This window comes from Oreochromis aureus, linkage group 23 (genome assembly GCF_013358895.1).
Source record: "Oreochromis aureus strain Israel breed Guangdong linkage group 23, ZZ_aureus, whole genome shotgun sequence".
NCBI classification, from domain to species: domain Eukaryota; kingdom Metazoa; phylum Chordata; class Actinopteri; order Cichliformes; family Cichlidae; genus Oreochromis; species Oreochromis aureus.
In genome coordinates this window covers 30,860,350-30,879,832 of record NC_052963.1, presented here as the reverse complement: position 1 = coordinate 30,879,832, position 19,483 = coordinate 30,860,350, and the positions used below count along the sequence as shown (strand labels likewise).

The 19,483-nt window shown below is 39.4% G+C and overlaps 1 protein-coding gene across 3 annotated transcripts in view; it reads left to right on the top strand.

The window, feature by feature from the left end:
• Positions 1–5: 5 nt before the first annotated feature.
• Positions 6–19,483, top strand: part of LOC116309943 (F-box-like/WD repeat-containing protein TBL1XR1) — a 48,048-nt gene continuing 28,570 nt past the window's right edge. The window contains exon 1 of one of the 3 annotated variants that reach the window (XM_031726668.2): positions 6–307. The gene's annotated coding sequence lies outside the window, so the exon portion shown is untranslated. Of the gene's footprint in view, positions 308–13,556; positions 13,637–19,483 lie in introns of those variants that run through there. The other 2 variants (XM_039606639.1, XM_039606640.1) reach the window with 2 other exon arrangements.

Genomic DNA, 19,483 nt, shown 5'->3' with positions numbered 1-19,483 from the left:
TGTTTCAGTCTGAAGCCGTTGGCTGCTACTGAACCGTTTGGCTCTTTTCTCTACTAGCGAGCAAACCTACAATCTAGACCCAACTGTACATCCAGCTCATTTTTAAGGGGATTTATCACTATATATGCCCGTGTTTCCAAAACACATCGGTCATTGGGGATTCCTAGCCCCGCTTTGCCGGGTCTGAAGGCAGTTATAACGCTTTTTTCGAGGTGTAATTAGAGCTAGAAAACAACGGTGGTGGAGGAGATTCCATATTAGGAGCACAGAGGAGAAGGCACCCCCCTTGTGTGATTTGGAGCTTTTGGTGAGTGTTTACCGTCTTTCCGCTTGATTATTGCCGTTATAAATGATAACCTCGCGTAGATCGATCACGCGTGGCTGTGAACGCGAGGTTTCGCCGGGTTATTGCGCTGTTTCGGACGTTTATTTTTATAATTTTTCTCGAGTGTGGGGGATGGGCAGCCTCAGCGCGTGAGTAGGCGCGCGCGTGTCGTGTGCATGTGTTCGAAAGCAGTTCTCGCGCGTGGTTTGTGTTTGTGAGCGCGCCCTTCCTTCCTGCAACCTACTAGCTTTGAATTAAAACCAGTGTAATGTTTTTTTTTATTATTTAAACCCAAGTCATTAGAATGTACATTTCTAAGATAATTTATATTGGATTCAACCCAGAATAAATTAGATTGAATATGACATCAAACTTTTTACTTTGTCACTACAAGTGACAGCCTACAAGTTTTATTATTGTGAAGTAACTATTTTCTCCAGTTATGGCTTAATTTATTCTGTTATCTCTTACTTAACTTGGACAATTTGTGTGTTTCAATACACTTTGTATTTGTTAAATAAGGCAGTGTGTCTATAAAACTGTGAAGGGCTATGAATCAAAACTGAAACAGTTTTAGTTCAGTTAGTAGTTGTGCCAGTCTGTTGTGTTGTGCTTTACAGGCTCTTGTTTATTTTTTTGTCTGTAGCATACCTTGGATTCATAATTGTGACAAAGTTCAGGTCATAGTATTTCATCGTGTTATTTACTTTGTTACCTTTGTGCCACTTTGATTGAAAGCTTACTACAGAGCTGTGGAGCTGGTTGTTCCAAAGCCATGGACGATATGGGGGAGGGGCGAATACACACACACAGACAGACACACACACACACACACACACACACACACACACACACACACACAGGAGGGCCACTTGCCAACCTTGCAAAGCTCAACTCAATGACACAATGTACCAGTCCCAGATAAGCCTTCACTATCTGTGCTAGCAAGGAAAAGGCTGGCAATAGAGACTCTGTTTAGGCTCAGTTACGTTTCACAGGCTAACTGGGTTAAGATATTTGTAGGCTTTAATATATATCGATATTTTTAAATGCATTTGTCATTATTTTTTTATTGACCTGGTCCTTACATGGGATTTTGGTTCTTTAAACATTGTAACTAATATTTAAAGTAGGTTATGTAACACACATGTATACAGTCCTGAGTCCAGTATTCACACATAAACCCGGCCTTAAGTAGCCCTAATTTTATTAAGGGCAGCTGTTGGGTTTCATAGCTGATAATTATCAACTTTTTTAAGCTAAGGACCAAGCACATCATAAAACATGTCATCTCAGGTCATTGCTATTTTTTGTCTTCGTGGGTTTTAAGGTCAGGCAGGCAAGGTGTCTGTGCTTCATATTCACAGTGCGTAAGAGTTTAAAATTGTCTACAGGGCATACTCTGCTACATGTGCTGCAGACAATGCAGAGAGTTAAATAAACATTACACAGAAACAGATATATTCTGATAGGGCTGTTAGTATCAGCTGAAACATATACTTGTGTCCTTATTCACGTGCATCTACAGCGTTCTGTGCTACCACCCTTTGGGCTATCCACACAGTAAGTGTGCTCCAGAAGAATAAACTCGAAGTTTGCTCTATGTGTCAGCTATTTAATGTGTCTCCTGTTTTTGTTGCCAGGAGGTCACCATTTATGAATGCACGAGAGCTGATTTTTAGATGTCAGTTTAATCCTAACTGAAAGTGCTGGATCGGATATCGGGAGCAACCTGCCGATCTGTCAGCTTATCTGTTCATTTCAGTTCAGTTCAGCTCTAGTGGAGAACTAACGTGGCATAGATGAAGCTAACAGCAACGGGTGAGCTGTTCTGAGGTATTTCACACTGTGGTCAACTTAGTTTACAAGTTCAAGTCTCGTTTACAAGGCTTGTCTGTCTCTTTTTTATTTACTTTCACTCTCGTTATATCTGTTGTTATGGGTTCATCCCCAGAAATAACAATGACACAAAGCCAGTTGTGTGACCTCACAGTTATTCAGTATTATTTCTTTAATCAAGAATCATTGTGACGACTACAAAGTCTGCTATCTAATCTCACATTGTTGGGGTGGGTATGCATATGTCAGCAGTAAGCTCTCTGTCAGTTTTTATGGTGTCATAGTGCAACTTTTGACAGCTATTAAGCAACACATCATTTGTTTGTCCTAGTGCACAGATGACCCATAATGGGGAAATTATGGTTTAGCAGTGGTAGCATGTTCGCAGTCAGGTGCCAGCTACATACTGCCCATCTACCTACAGAGACGCACCATACATAGTACTATAAATGAAAAATCAGTGTGTCACCCGACAAAACAGTGACAGCTATTTTTACAGCTATAACTATATAGATATTAAAATTGTGCTACTGTATGTCTCTTTCAGCTCAGTGTATAAAGACAAATCACTTTGTCCTGTACAGTAGCTTGGTGTGACTTTTACTCTCAGTGGAGGTGTCACTGTTGAGTTCACAGCAATCTCAGATATGCTCTTTTATCTTGGTTTATGTGCTGTTATGATCAGAGCTACTCCTCTTTCCTCTGGTTGTATCAGTTCAGTTGTGTTTTTAAAGAACTGAACCACACAACAAGAGAAACCCACCAAAACCAAAAGCTTTGTGTTGATCGTTAAATTTGGGATCACCGCTGCACATGTTATGTGGGTTTTTTTGGTTAAAAAAAGACAAAAGAAAGAAGAGCTCATACACAGCATGTGTGGGCCTCCCTTCTTCTCCTTTTTTGCACCTGTTATAGTGTTTTGCATCGTAAGTCACACCTGAATAGACTCTGAACAGACATCCATGGAGATTAAAATAATAATCCTGCATGTAGGAGATAGAATGGGAAAGAAACTGATCGTTGAAAGGCTCATAATGTCTGAATCACCTATTTTTACTGTATTTATAGATGTTTAAAATATAGTTCTGTCTCACGTCTAGAACACATACAAACACACAAGTGTAAATTGGAGCTTAACAGAAGTGATGCTGGTTTGTGTACTGTGTCTATTTTGTGTTTCACCATGTGCGCGTCTGCTCCCTCCAAAGATGTAGAAGCACTTTTCCCTCTCTAGACATAAAAAATGCTTTTGTCTTTTTGTCTTTTTTTCTTCATTTTTTTTACTGCTGCAATGATCCTCTTGAACTAAGAAGACAGTGAGAAACATTGTCTTCAGAAAAACAGCCCTCATCGTTTACCCTCATGCAAACGTGACGCATATTGTCTTCATCTGAAATCCGCATCTATAAATACTTGACCTGAAATTGGCAACTTTGCAGTAGTAAAGCAATTAAAGCAATCTTCTTTGTAGTCTGATTGTCCTTTCGCCTCCCTGTAAAGTTGCCAGTGTCCAGCCTACTGTAAGTTCCCCAAAAACAACTGAAAGAGAAAGAGTGGGGAGTTTATTTGCCATATCTAGCATGAAGAGAATAAACATAGTCCATATCAGGGAGCAGGAGAGGTTCCCTGCTGTAATTAGTGAACATAAGTGTGACCATTAGTGGATTGGTGTAGAAGCTCCACATATGCACATTAATTTCACAGAGGACAAAGTTGTGAGCATGAACTTGTTCGTGTGTGTGTGTGTGTGCCTGCGCTCTCTCACACACATAGATGGTATAAAAGGTGGAAGTCCCGTTATGAAGGCTCAGGGTGAGCTGTGTTTGCCATCTCCATCTTGGCGTGTGGAAGCCAAAAGTGACGAGCGGCTGGCGGATCAGACTGTGAAACTGCACTCTTTGGCTACCAACTTGCAGTTGAGAAGTTGTTAGATAATGAGCATGTCCAGGATAATCTTCATTTCTGAGAAACTGTAATTTACACAGTGAACTTAATGTTTTATTCAGTATGACCCAGACCTAGCGCTTGAGGCCAGAAAGTCATCAGGAAAGTGTTTACTGAGCTGAGGGATTTGAGGGATCTAACTTCTGTATAACTTGAAGTCTTTTTGCAACCACAAGGGTCGCTAGAAGGATTGCAGTTAATCGGTAGAATGTAGGTTTAAAGCAGTTCAGCATCTTTTATGTCCATGGTGTGGATGCGCCCACATATGCCCATGATGTAAGAGATGGGTAATATACACATCAACATGAAGCTTTACATTGGGAGATTAGGTTTAATATTTTAATGATAATATTAATGTACTGCATTAAGGGGGAAATGAGCTACAATTGGCTTGCTTGGTATAATCCAGCAGCTCGACACTATTGGCTTTTTCCCTGTACATGCAAAAATGTCATATTCAAAACCATCAGGGAGGTTTTGGCATTTAACTACAGGAAAACCTCCAGAACTGTCATTTATAAAATACCTTTAAGCAGTGTATAGTTTATTGTGGGGTTTAAAATCCATTTTTGTTGAAGTGGCATAGAATAGCAGGAAAATGCCTAAATGTGTGTCAGCTACAGTAACAAAGACTCTTTGTCTTAACTATATGTGGACCAAGGAGTGTTTAAACCAGGAAAAACATTGCCTGTTGGTAACTGTGAAACTTGAAACAGCAACATGATGGAGTTGTGCCGTGTTTTTCTGCTACTTTCACATTTCCTTTCACACTACCACAATTTATCGATGAGGTAATATAGCTTCTAGAAGAAGCTAGAATTATCTTTAAAACATTATCTTAACTGATAACATGCTTAATTTTGGATTCATCAGTACTTGAGTTTTTTTGATAGATTAGCTATGGCATAATAGAAAGCTTTGAGTGGCTGTAATTAACTTCCTGTAAATTTTACAATTTCCTGAGCTGAAGCACAACATTTCAACTAGACAGGCAGAGATGTGTCGAAATCCCGTTGGTGTGTGACAGCTAATTACCTTGGTAACTGTTTCTAAACTGCCAAGGTTGTTGAACATTCACATACTGGTTCATTTCTCTGATTGTCTTGTGAGCACGATGTTTATGACTGACCCTATTGCGTCTAACAACAGAGTATAAAATAGGACAACAAAGGAAAGCTAGAAGTTCAAGCCGTGATCTTTGAAATATTGTGTGGATGTTTTTAATATGGACTGAATTTGCCTGTTTGTCATTGATATAGTAGAGCACATGCTGAGCATAGGACAGAAGAATAAGGTTTTGCTACAGAGCAGGCAGCTGAGTCATGTTATCTACACAGGACACATTTATTGCTTGGCCTTAATAAATCACAGAGGAAGCGTGGTGGTGGAGTAGTACAGTTATGTAACCAGTGCCCGTCATCAGTGTTGTGAATTGAAAAGGGAAAGACAAAATGGACTAAAGTGCAGTGAGTGAAAATGTCTTCCTTGGTTAGATAATGGCCTGACACGAGATGGAGAGACGCACAAATATGGAAATACCCTGGATCGTGTACATATCTGCCATAACTAAACAATAAGTAGGTCTTACCTCCTCAATGACTACAGGGTTTGTGTGCATAATTTCTGGGATGTTGGAAAAGTAATTTTAATTGACTTGATTGAATTGAGCTGGAAATTTACCACATGTAGTGGTTGTGTAACATAAGGGGCTTTACGTAAATTAGATCAGTACGTCACTAAAACTATGAGTTAAACACAGTTAAACGCAAGTTTTGGGTAGTCTATAAATAATGTTGGATAGTAACAATTAGTTTATGCTTTTAACATGATGTATCACTGCCATAAAAGTTCAGTATTTACATCTTTGACTGTTGGGTTCAAAAGGACTTCAGCTGTTAATGGTGTGACATTAACCTCAGCTCAGTCATCTACTGAGTGCCACTGTCAGCAACATCCCGTGGCATTGCTGGTCACATGTATGTTTGTCATTCTTGCATGGCGTCAGAACAAAGAAGGTTCAGTGAAAGTGTGAAAGTTACCATGGTGGTAATAGTGGGCTAGAATGATAGCGATCTTCGTGGCATTAAAACCTCTGGCTTTAGGGTCAACATATGTCAGATTTTTCTCCATTTCTAGTTCATGTGCACGTATAGACAGCTCACTGTAGAGGGAAACGAGGAGTATCACCACGGCTACAGTCCAAGATGGCAAACTTGGATGAGAGACTCACTGGAGAGGCAGCTGAACATGTTACTCAGATATTTGTCACAATTGTGTAAAGTTGTAACATTGTTCTTTTGTTCTATTAATACTTAAAAATGTTGTTGTGGATGTGGAAATAAAGACTTACAGTAACACTGCGCTATTTACATACTTGAGGTAATTTAGTAGTTATAGCTTGTGGCACAAAAAAACAGATGAATAACACAAAACTTCCTGCTTGTTAGACCTGACAGGGTAACAAAGGAAATGGGCCTTTGTGCGCACAATGTAGACTTGGCTAATTTGATTCTAAGTGGAGTTTTTTGTTTTGTTTTGTTTTTTTAAACAAATAATCAGATGTGATTTTTGGTCTTTAACAAAGCATGCCTTTTTCTCCTTTTTCAGGCTTGTGTTTTGTATGGTATTTGATCCGATCACAGAAATTATCCTCCAATACAGTGGTTAGCTATATTTACCAAATAGTTCAAACCTGTTATTTAATTGGTTTAAATTGTAAGTTTGAAGGTCCAGGAGTTAGGTGTGCTTATTATCTTTGACGACTGTATTCAAAACTCTCTCTCTCACACACACAGTCATGCTCATACTACATGTGCATCCACGCAGATCTGCACCACACACACACACATGCAGTCAACAGCGGTCACATGGTGTGTGTGGCAATCTCAGGGGTCAAGTTCAACATTGTGAAGAATGCTTGGTGCTCAGTGGCCCCTCCCCCTCTTTACTCAAAAGGCTTTGAAGTTTACAGGCCTGCAGCTCCCTTTCCCCTCTGCTGCAGAGTGACCCAGGGTGATTATGTACGGCCTGCAGCTTCCGTCCAAACTCTGGGGAAAGTCCCAATCCACAATTTAGTTTACTTCATGAAAATGACTGCTGGATCTTGTGATATATTCCAGTAGAGTATGATATGACAAATAATACCCTGTTAGTAATGAACTATTCCACTGTGCTATTTATGACGAAAGATTGGGATTTTATAATTTTATGTTTTGTGAGTTTGGAATGTACGATCAGTAATAACATGCTGGCTGCTTGACATCACATAAGAAAGTACTAACAATTTAGTAACTTTTAGTTTGTATTTAGGAAAACAAGAAAGAGTTTTTATACCTCTTAATGAGACCTTGATTTTCTGCTAATAGTACCTTCTCCATACGAGATTGTCCTGGCTGAACTTAGGCCTAAGCACAATTTGACTTCATGTTGCAACAACACTGATAAAAATTGCTTACTTAAAAAACTGCATGAAAGTCTTATGCCTTAGTGCATGTTACAGACCACAATTCAGCACCACCTTTTTTGAGAACAACAGCAAGACAACATCTACGACCAGGGCTTCTGTGTAACACAACAAAAAGAAAAGGAGGCACTGCCGCCAGTGGTGCTTTAGATATAAATAATTTATTGTACTGAAATCTCTGAGTCCACTAAAGTGGCAAAATAAAACAACAAAAGATGCCCACCATCATTAACAGAGACCTATCTTTGAATTCATTCCTAGTTTTGACGTACGGAAAAATTGTGCTTTGTTTGTCCATATGTGCCAGCATCATTTCAAAATTGTATTTAATATCAGATTTAATTATTTTATTTACAGCTGCTTAAATTTTCTTTCCGTTAAAACAGCATTGAAGAATTAGTACACATGCCAGGTGCAGTTTCTTGTTAATTGTGCAAACAGATGTCTGTGGCCTTAAGTTCTTGATGCATGGCAAACACAGCCAGCTGGCGGGACAAACACATGGTTTATACTTTTAAGTGAAGGGTATGCAGAGGCTTTCAGGTCTTTTTTGCTAGACTGATAAGGAATGTGAGCTCAGGCCTGGCTATAATTTGGGGAAAAATATAGAAAGGGTTCCGATTGCAGCTGTGATAAAGTCCTATCTAGGAAATGCAGGAAAGTTATCAGCAGAGCTTTGGTATGTTCGCTGTTTCAGTTGAACTTTCACAAAGATTCGTCTATTGCTTGCCATTACAAGTACAACCAGGAAGAGTGCGATACTGAAGTAAGGATAATTTTGCTCTGTTGCAACCTTTAGTTTAGCTGTTGTGGGTCATGCAGACTTTGGATCTGATAGCGAAACTATTTTGGGAAACAATGAGTTGCTCGAAACTGTGTAGTTATATTAATCATTTTAATTACCTAAAGTCTGAAAGTAAACACAAAAATGATCTGTCTGGGGCAGACATGTGCTAGAGTGTTGTTGAGTGAAAGTCTATTAGTTTTTTAGATTCTTAGCTGAATCTAAAAGCTCATCTCCAAGAGATATGGTGGAGGATGGCAACAAGAGACATGATGGAGTACGGCACTCACCGAGATGCCAACTTGTAGGTTACAAAATACGGTCTTCAAAACCAGTGGGCAACATAATGGTGGCTTCATCCATCTTAAATGTTGTAAATGGACTGGTATTCATAAATCCATTTGCTACTCTTACTGAACACTCAAAGCTGTTCTACACGACATGCTGCATTCACACACACATTCATACAGTGCTTTGTTCTACTTACTCACCGAAGAATGCCTCAGGAGCAATTTAAGTTTCAGCAACTTGCTCAAGGACAATGTGGACTGGAGGAGCCAGGAATTTCACTTTGCATTGGCTCTTCTGAGACACTACAGTTCCCATATAAGCAGTCTATTGAGGAGGTGGTCTATCTTTTCTTTTATCTCTTTTTTTTCCAGCTTAATTTAGAAAGCCGGCCTTCAGAAATTACTGAATTTATACAGCTAGTGTTAATCTCATGCATTAATCTCCTGCAGATTTTCCAACTACAGCTCTGGGTTTTAATCTGGCATTTTAAAAAATTTGGATCTCATCTCTATCAGTTAGCATGACCCACGGTAACCATTGCAACTGGTTAAAATATTAAAAAAAACATGATTTGAATGTAATATTCTTAGGATATAAATATCCTACCATTAGTGGCATTAGTTGCTAATTTTACTTAGCACTTACCAGCTCATTCATCAGCTGACTCATCCAGTGCAATCATATTCATGAAGATATACAGCATGGTCTCTACAACCTGACCCTTCTGACACTGATAGACTCATTCACCTTCCTACCCTAATGTGCTATATTTCAGATACTCATTTAACTTGAATGTTCATTTAGGTTTAATAAATGAGGCTGAGTCCTCCCAGCAGAGATGTCTTTTCTACTTGGATTCTTGGAGAGCTCTGTCAAACAGCAGGTGCTTTTCTGACAGATCTAACATTAAGACAGTATTTTTGCAAAGGACCAAATCCATGACATGAGCCTCTGATTGAACCACATGGATCAGAAGAGACTGTGAATGGAATGCTCACTTTGCTAATTGGCTCACAGGAACGCCCCAGCACAGCTGCTGTCACAGTGTCAGCAGAAAGAAAAGACAAAGGGCCACTGGGGCATTCCACGCCTTCCAGGTCCCGGGTTAACCCGCCAACACAGGAACGCCACGCCGCAGCTGCACTGTGGGTGCAGATTTTATCATGTTGCAGGAACTGCTTGACTGACTGTTCAGCCTGTTACACTACTTTTTTTTTTTTTTTTTTGGCAAGCGTGTTCGATGTTATCACTGTTGTTGTAGTGAATGCTTAGCATGGCTGAAATCTGAGAAATGAGGTTGGCCTTAATAAAACTGGAGCAAACCGATAGTACAGAAAATTTACAGGTCAGTTTTATATACTGCAGTTTTAATGCATTTTCACTTGAGCAAATAGCAAGTTAGTGGATTGTTTCTCAAGTTTTTATTATTATTATTATTTGTGTGGCTTTAGAACATTAAACACATTAAACCTGCATTAATCGTAGGGGTGTAACGGCTCTGAAACTGAGACTGAAATGGAGATACAAATGTCCTCAATGTTATGTTTTGCTTCAGCGCCGTGGCACCCGTACGGGGCCATTAATGAATGCCAGATTAAAGCACGATCTGCTTTAAAGGCTCAGTCAGGTAATAAGAGAAATGGAAGTAGTAATGTTCTTTTTTCGTTCATGAGCCAATCATCAACAACTATAAGTCATTGATTTATTACCGTAAAGTGTTTCTATATTTGTGTTCATGTGCTTGGGCGTGGCTTGGATTAATATTTTATCTGGTTTGTGTTTGTTTCATCAGTCAAATGCTTCTGGCTCTTATCTGTAGATGGATGATTTTGCATTGCTTTGCTTTACTATCTGTAAATGCCATCAGCCTGTCAGGGACTGCAGATGGAATTTGGCCCATATGGCTAAATTTGGCATATTTATATAATGGAACTTTGTTCTCATGTGTATTAATGTGAATTTTCCCTTTTTGAATAAAATAAACATGAACCCAAGGTCCAGGAACTGGGTTATGATCCAAAGGATGGCTTTAGAGAAGTATTACCTCCTTTATTAATGCTGCCTAAATAGTTATGATCTGGTTGGCTGCAAAAGCCGCGCTTCTCAACAGACCAAGGTGAAAAAGTAGCGTTAGTGAAACGCGTTCACATGTAAAGATGCCTGATGGATTTATTTGGTGATGAAGCAAGTCTGGCAGAAGTTTTAAAGACGGCAAAATAAAAATTTCCCTTTGCTCTGAAACAGAAAATACTGGGCATGCAGAACTGTTGTGTTCAAATCAGGGATTCTGCTTGTGCAGTGCCAGCGTGTCCAATAATACGTAACGATATGAACGGCGACTTACTCTTTCGTATCTTCTTCTTATGTGTGCCCTTCTTCGTGCTGAATGTGTTTTCTTATCTGATGTGTCTTCTGCTCCAGTAAGCACAAGCGACAAATTGCTGACTGCATCATACTTTTGAATCTCCTGTGGTCGACATAGTATGATGATGATTTAATGTAGAATCTTAAAGAAAACAGAACAAAAACATGGTTTTATTAGCCATGGCTCCATTTTAATTTTTACTTTATTTTTGTTTGTTTGTTTACACTTGACTTTTTCTAAAAGAGTCAGCTTAGTATAATTCAGTAGTAGGGCTTAATGTGTACTTGTGGCTTTTATGAATGTGGCTTGAAGCTGACCTGAAAGTATTTATTTTTTGTCTTTTGACTTTATTCTTAAATTAAAAAAATAAATACTTCTTATCAGACTAAAAAATGGCAAGCAAATTTCAATTGATAAACATGAGACAGTTTTGGTTCGAAGCCAATATATTAAAACATATATTTTTCATTAGAGTGATCATTTTAATCGCCAAAAACTACAGCTTAAGCTAGCTTTGGGTTTGGCCTTTAGTGGACATTATGTTAATTTTGGACCAAACAGATATTGTGACGCAAAGAAGACATATTGAATAAATCTCATATTTAAACACATCTCATCCAGCTGACGTGATACACTGTGTGGAAGCCTCAGCCACATCTGTTTGGTCCTGGTCTGTCATTAGAGGATCCAAACAGGTATGCTGCCTCAGGCAGAGCAGCTGTAGCAGTGATCATCTTTGAGTATCTTTTTGGGTTAAAAGCAGAAAGATGCTCTGAAACATCTCTACAGTGTTTCGTTTTTGCTGCTCACCTGTTGTGGGATTCAGGTATGGAGTAAAATAGAAAATACTGTGACCAGACCAATTCTCGCCAAACAAGAGCCCACTAAGTTGTCCTCCCTGAAATTATTTGTGAGACTAAGAGAAATCCTAAATTGTAAATTCCACCTTTGAAAATTTAGTACTAAACCCTGCTGATGATGGTTGTCTATGGCTGGCTCAGCACTGGATGGTTAATGCTCTTTAACCTTCCAACCATTTTCTGTTCTTCAGATCACTCACTCTGCTCTCTCCTAATTATTTATTGTTATTTTATAGAAGAATTCACTGTGTTTTTGTCTGGAGCTGACCAGCACAAATTTAATGACCTTAAATTTGTGCTGCTAACGTCTGAGGTCAAACACTAAACTTATTACGAGTATCCAGATCACGAGGATATCATTTTACACACACCAGCTTTACTGAAATATGTATTCCTATAATTCCCAAGAGGCCCAAAATGACCCACAGCGTGTCTCAGGCTCTAACAAGCTCCCTGTGATTCTGGTTTGCTTGGTCCAGGGTTTGTCCCTCCTCCGTACTTGAGGAGAGAAGGAGAAAGCTGAGGTGTGTTTAAGCCCAGCTAAATGTCATGGGATCCTTGCTGTGCTGTGATATATTGCATTGCATTATTATCAGGGATTGCCCGGGCTCAGCATTGTTTTAGTAGTTGATGTGTTTATCTGTGATTCTGGCATAAATCTGAAGGATCTGCAGTTGGTTGAGCTTGTCTCATATGGCCTTGGATCAGACAAAAGAAAACCGATCTCATCACAGATTAGTGGTATTAACAAGGACTTGGGCATATGACCCATGATGCAGCACTGTTGTTGAGTTAAAGGCCTGCGGTCCATTTTTACTTAAGGATTATGTTGTTTTGCTGTACATGATGTGGATTTCAGAGCATGGTATCTGTGAGAAGGGATATTAAAACGTTAATAAATGACCTTTGAACTAGGGATGCAACAATTGAGCAAAAACAAACAGAAAAGACGGCGGTGGTGGATTTTTTTAAGACTCATACTAGGGCTGGGCGATATGGCCCAAAATTCATATATTTTTTTTAGCTGGATGGCGATATACGATATATATCTCAATATTTTTTTTAAAGCCATAAAGTAAGAACAAAAAGAGAGTTCTTAGTCAAAGCTGTGTCCCAGATATCACACAGGTACTTTTATTATCATACAGCGTAGATCTACATGGAAAAAATTACTCAGAAACTAATGATCAGCATTTATTAAATAAAAATGCTCCATAAATAAGATAAAACAATGTTGTTTTTGTGCATAAAAAAAGCTCACAATTGTGCAGTCAAAATGTAAAAGACGCTGAGCATAATAACAAAGACAGATTTCGAGCTGCTCTGTTCCCAAGTTCTACTGCGTGAATGACAGCCTTGAATTTGAAATCTCCTTCGTAACCATGTCTCTTACAGGTGCCATTTGTGCTCCTTATACACACAAAATACAGTAATGTTACGTTGAAGCACAGTACTTTAGGGCTGCACAATTAATCGTTAGAAAATCGCGATCTCAATTCATACTTATGTGCGATCTTATTTCCAAATGACAACGATTTAAAAGAAGAAAGAAAAAAAGACGACGATTGTACCGCATTTTGATCCGGGACATAATCTGCATGAAAACAAGCGCTCACTCTTCCTGCTCAACAAATGACAAGGGCGGAGCCTTATACCATGTGATACAGAAGCCAGCTGGCAGGGAAAAAACAACGGAGAGCACGTGAGAGAAACTGCCTGTGGGGAGAAAACACGATGAGCGCAGAGGAAAAGCTCGCTGATGGCGGTGAGAATGACAACCCCACTGTAACATTAATTCCAAGAAAAGGTTCTCATTCCTCCGTGTGGAAGTTTTTTTGGTTTCAAAGAAAACGATGAGAGTCAAAAAGATATCATTTGCAAGCTGTGTTTTGCCATAGTAGCAGCACCGCAAGCTAACACTACGAATTTGTATAACCACCTTAAATGTCACGTCAGAGTAGACAAGTGAGACATTTGTTGTTTTTATGTTCAGTCTCAACTGTTACTGTTGCGAAGTTGATGTGCAGTTAATAAGTGCAGTGCACAAGTAAATATTTATATTGGAAAAGAAAATCGTGAGAGAATCGTGATCTCAATTCTAAGCAAAAAAATTGTGATTCTCATTTTATGCAAAATCGTGCAGCCCTACAGTACGTATTACTCCGCGAGGCTCCAGACTACGGTAGCCGTAATGCTCCGACAATCCATCAAGCGGTGCGGCTCCGTAGCTTACCAAAGTTGTACTAAACCATTTTTGGACAGATTGCTGAGCGCCGTGTACCACATAAAATCGATTTGCGGTCAGTAACCACAACCAGAATTCATACATAAGGCGCACTGTCGATTTTTCAGAAAATGAAAGGGTTTTAGTGTAAGGTTATAGTCCGAAAAATATGGTATACGAGTTTTGTAAGGTGGTTTGTTCCGGGGCAGGAGGCTCGGAGACTTCGCGGCCTGGGATACAGCACGCAGTTTCACACACTCATTCTGCACTTTATGGCACTGTTGTAAATGGTGAAAATACTAGTAGTGCTAGCGGCACGGCGTTAACGAGCTAACCGCTAACGCTAACCGCAATGCTAACCGGTCGCGTTGTGGACTGACTAGCATTGCGGTTAGCGTTAGCGGTTAGCTCGTTAACGGAGATTTGCCCCGTTAATGCAGTTATGGCATTAACGTCATTTTAACGAGAGTAACGCTGACAGCACTAAAATAGTAATCTTCAAATGTTTTCTTTTTTACCGACCAGCTCCTCTTTGATAGCTGCCGTGTCCATCTTGTCGTTGCCTACAGGTGAAGTGATGGGGGAGGGGGAGTTGTGTTCAGTGAAGGAGAGAGGCGGGGCAGAGTAACATTGCGTAGAGACAAAAGTGGACGAAAGAGAGGCAAACTAGCGGCTCCACAAGTATAATTATAACGTAACATAGACTATATCGATATAAACGATATTGCCACATCTCATATCTCGTATAAAAATATATCGATATATTTAAAAACTCGATATATCGCCCAGTCCTAACTGATACTGATATTTGGTGATCTTAAAATCAGATATTTGGCCAGTCTCTTTTTTCTTTTAGACACACGAAAGTCACACCGCCTGTCTCTGCTGTGATCGGGTGGTTGTTGTGTTAGTTGCATTCCAAGTGTGTGTTGCTAACAGTGTTCGCTTTTGGACAAACCATGCAGTGTTAACAGTTGTGAGGTAGTTGAGGGTTTTTTATTTTTTAGATTTCCATTTGTTGGCTGTTATGAATGCTGATGCCGATATATCAGCAAATCACTAATAAATCGATGCAGAAGGACTACTCTCCCAGACAGTGGAGTTACTGTCCAGCAGCGGGACAGGTCATTATTGTTCTATTGTAATTTTTGTAAAGAAAGGATACTTGCGTTCCCTTTCACACGTCCGGCCTTTCTGCTAACACCACAAATACAATCCAATTCTGTGAGAAACTGAATCCCACATAAGCTTTTTAGGCTTCTGTGAGCGACCGGGAGAATCCTTCCACAGCTTTCCTGTCAGCTTCACGCACACATAAACAACATTAAGTGAATTATTGATCCTATTTGGTGGAATCCTCCAATTTTATTGGAATGAATGGACCAGGTTAATATAAAAGAAGAAATATCCTGGCATTTTCTGTTTGTAATGATTGTATATGAGAAAAAATTGTTTTGTTTTTTTTAGTCAGCACAAGCGCACTGCAATCCCAGAGTGGTATCCATTCCAAAATTGCCTCACAACCCAGTATTGCATTAGCATTGCCACTATAGCTACATCTAGATACAGTGCTGTGGCAGTTCAGCCTGTGATTGATCAGTGGAAGTGCACGGTCCTGTGGCAAATCAAAATGAAACTGCCAATAAAGACACAAGCTTCATGCTGTGTCATACTGCCCTGCAAAAATAACAGTAGCCACGGTAGTGACAGTAATGTGAATCGCTGGCAGTGTTGTCGCCATCTGTAAGCTTCCATACGGTATATAGTAGAACTGGCATACTGGGACTGGAACATCGGCGCTCTTTTCTTTCACAGCAACAAAGCTGTCAGCAACAAAAGCACACAACAGCACACACGGTGCTGTGTTTAATAGAAAGGCCGCTGTGACTTTTTATTTTATTTTTTATTTTTTTTTTTATTTAGCGCCTCCATCACAATTGTTGGAGCTCACTCTTGAGGGTTTATACTTAACATTTCTGGACCAGATGGAATATGTGTGCATAATGTCAGAGGACTTGGAAAAACATGGCTTAGCTTGTAAGTGAAGTCACACAATTTATATTTCAGATTCCTCAGCCTGATTTCTAGGGTCAGCATTTGGTTTTATCATAGCATTTCTTTCTCAATGGCATTGGTAAAGGCTCTTAGGTGGAAACTGAAATTTTGATGACGTTTGGATCGTGAAACTGGGGCCTGTAATACAAAGCAAGTTCATACCAATTATGCCAATGTTATATTTTCTGTATCTGACTGAACTTCCTCTAAATCTTAATTTCTACTGTATTGAATCTATGTAGAGCCTGTGATGTAGTCTAAAAGTGGCAGCATTCATACTTGTTCGTAGCGTCCCTGCATTGCTCTGCCATAAAACACTATTTGCCAGCGGAGTTTCTTTCTTTGAGTTGTTCAACTCTCTTCCAGTAGATTTAGCCAGAAATGCATAGTAGGAAGGAGTGGCCCACACAGTTGTTATAGCACTAAACATATCACTGTTAAACACATTGCTGTTAAACACATCACTGATAAACACATCACTGATAAACACATCACTGATAAGCCATTAGTGTTACGTGGTATGCTTATACTAGAAAAGTGTTGCAGCCCATGCGCTCAAAAGTTGTACTATTGTCAGTTTTATTTGTACCACTACTTTAACAAAGAGTTTATTAATGGGTAATACGTGGACTTGAAGCTTGATAATTACTGCTGTGAGTGAGAGGGATGTCAAGGCCTGTGAAAGTCACAGGAGTAAAGGGATATAGAACACATGGAGGAAGAGTACAATCCAGAAAACCAGTCTTTAGTCTGGGCAGGGGCTACAGACAGAAAGGTAGTCAGAGAAAACGGACAAAAAGTCCAAATGTCCTCCACGAGAAACCCAAAGACTAGAAAACAAGTTACACAATGAAATGCCTTGAAGGCTTGACTAGCAGTAACAAGACAATCTGTGAAGTCGAAGGTGAAAAACGGGAGGTATATGTACACTGAGAAGAGTCTTTGGACAGTTGGACATGTCTAAACAGGTCAACCAGGGCAGACAGCAAAAAAATCCCACGATGGTGCCCAAGTTCAGAAGTTAAAAAAAAAAGAAGAAAAAAAAAGGAAAATTTGAATCTTAAAACTGAAAGAAAAAACAACCTAAAACCCACACAACAATTCAATATACCCAAAGCCAAATTTTTGGGCGCAGGCCTAGAGAATCTGTCTGGAGAATAGCAAGGAAGTGGTGGTAATCTCTGCACTACCCTAGTGCCATCCCGGGCCAAAACCAGAGTATTTCCAGTGGTGAGAATGTATCTGAGGCAGCATATTTCCTGTTGTGTGTTACATGTATGAAAGGGCAGCTTTGGATGATGTCCCAACCTGATTTTTCTAAAACTGTCCAGCTTCACGTGTGAAAATGGCTTATGTAACAGGAGTGCGGTTGATTTTGTAACAATGTTTTTTTAATCAACAATAATTTGAACAAGGCAGTTGGCAGAAAGTGGAAGTAACTGTTTCATTTCAGTTAGTCTTAAATCTAACTTGATAATGTAGTCAAAATTATATAAAGAAATATATATATGAAGAGATAATTTAGTCCCAGTAGTTTTAATAATAGTCATAATAGACTGTACAATTATTTCGTAATAATTTATGGTATTTGAAAAATGTGTTTTTTGGAATACTTGCCAAGCGCATGTAAGTCATGTGTTATTGAGTCAAAACTGAGCATGATCTAATTTTAAATAATCCTGTTATTAAATGGCACAAACCAGGGACATTGTATTACTGTGTATCATGTAAAAGCTTTTAATGAAACTGTGAGCTTGACCTAATACAGAGTAATCTCATTATTACTGTTTGGGTTAGGGTTCATCGTCACAGAGACACCCACATGGATGAAAACACAGATGACTCAATAAAGGTTAAGGTCTAGACTTTCTAGTTTTCAGTCTAATTTAAAATTCTGAGGATAATGAGGTCCATCTTTCAAAAGCAGTATACAATCTATGTAGGCCGTTAAACTTAAAACTGACATTTTAAAGTGAATTAAAAAAGAAGAATTTTAAGTGCCGTGTTGTCTAACCCATTATTCTTTTTCTTTTCCTGATATTTCAGGTATTCTGTGGTGTTCTTGTAGATTCTGTGCTAACATATTTATGTTGAAATTGTATTAAACTGATAATTTTGGTGTTGTGACATTACTAGTCAAACCCAGCTACTCCCACTCTATTTCTTTGTTCTTAGGTTATCGCTGTTTTTGCTCTGCGGCTCTACTACAACCTCACCATCACTTTATAGAGCTAGCAGAGTCAGATGAATCAATGGAAACAATGACTAAAAGGAGAAAAGCACAGAGGGAATTAAGGTCAAAGAAAACAGGGGAGGAAGCAGCAAGCTGGGAGGAGGAGCCTGAAAAGAAAAATCTTAATGTTCAGTGATTTGCAGCACAAGGCGTTATGCAATCCAGTAACACTCAAGCATCACCTCAGTCTGCAGCTTTCACAATTACCACAGGGCCGAATCCCAGTTTGTCTAAAAATTGAACATTAAATACTTTACAGAGTTACTGTTTGCTTTACATTTCTTTATGGTAACCCATTGGATGGAAATGTGGGCAGCGAGCAGGCTCCCCTGGTGTGCTGTTGTCTCCATCTGTGCTCAGACTAAAGAGGTGAGCCATTGTTCAGATGTCTGAATGAGTGTCAGTCACATGGTAAAGCCATTCAGTCGCCATGTGCTGCTGGCTGACACAGTGAGCTTTTTTTATGTTCAGTTCATTGCATTAGCAAGGTATCATTTTACATTTTGATGGTTTTTACCACTGTGGGTGCAGACGGTGAAAATATTTCCTCTTACACCGGCAGACGGGTGCTGGCTGTTTCTGGGAAGTGATGCATGCAACGAAATCTGTTTAAAGGGTGAACTATGGAGTTTTGATTTTAGCAAATCCAGTAATGCTGCGTTGATTTTATTTTCTGATAAAGGTTAAAACCAGCATTGTTAACATTCTCTGTTTAGCATGTCTTTCTGATAAATTATGACGAATAATATCAGAAGTAAGTTAACTGCTCAACAATCCCTTGAGTCTTATTTTGAAAGTTCAGTTGGTGGTAATAACTAGCCTGTTTGGTGGCTAAGTTGCTGTTGTGGCGCTCCTTAGTATGATTTACCTACATCTGGTCTTGGATTCGGTGGACTCCAGTCCCACTGTCTTGGACCACAGTTGGCAAAGGTAGTCGTCGTTGTCATCTGGGAATGCACAGATAGCAGAGAACTCCAGCCAGAACCTGCAGCTTGTTGAGAACTGGATCATGTGCTGCTATGCCCAGTTTACCAGAGCAGAACATAAATTACAGCTGCCAGCTGCAGACTATTTGCTGGATGAGATAATTTGTAAATTAG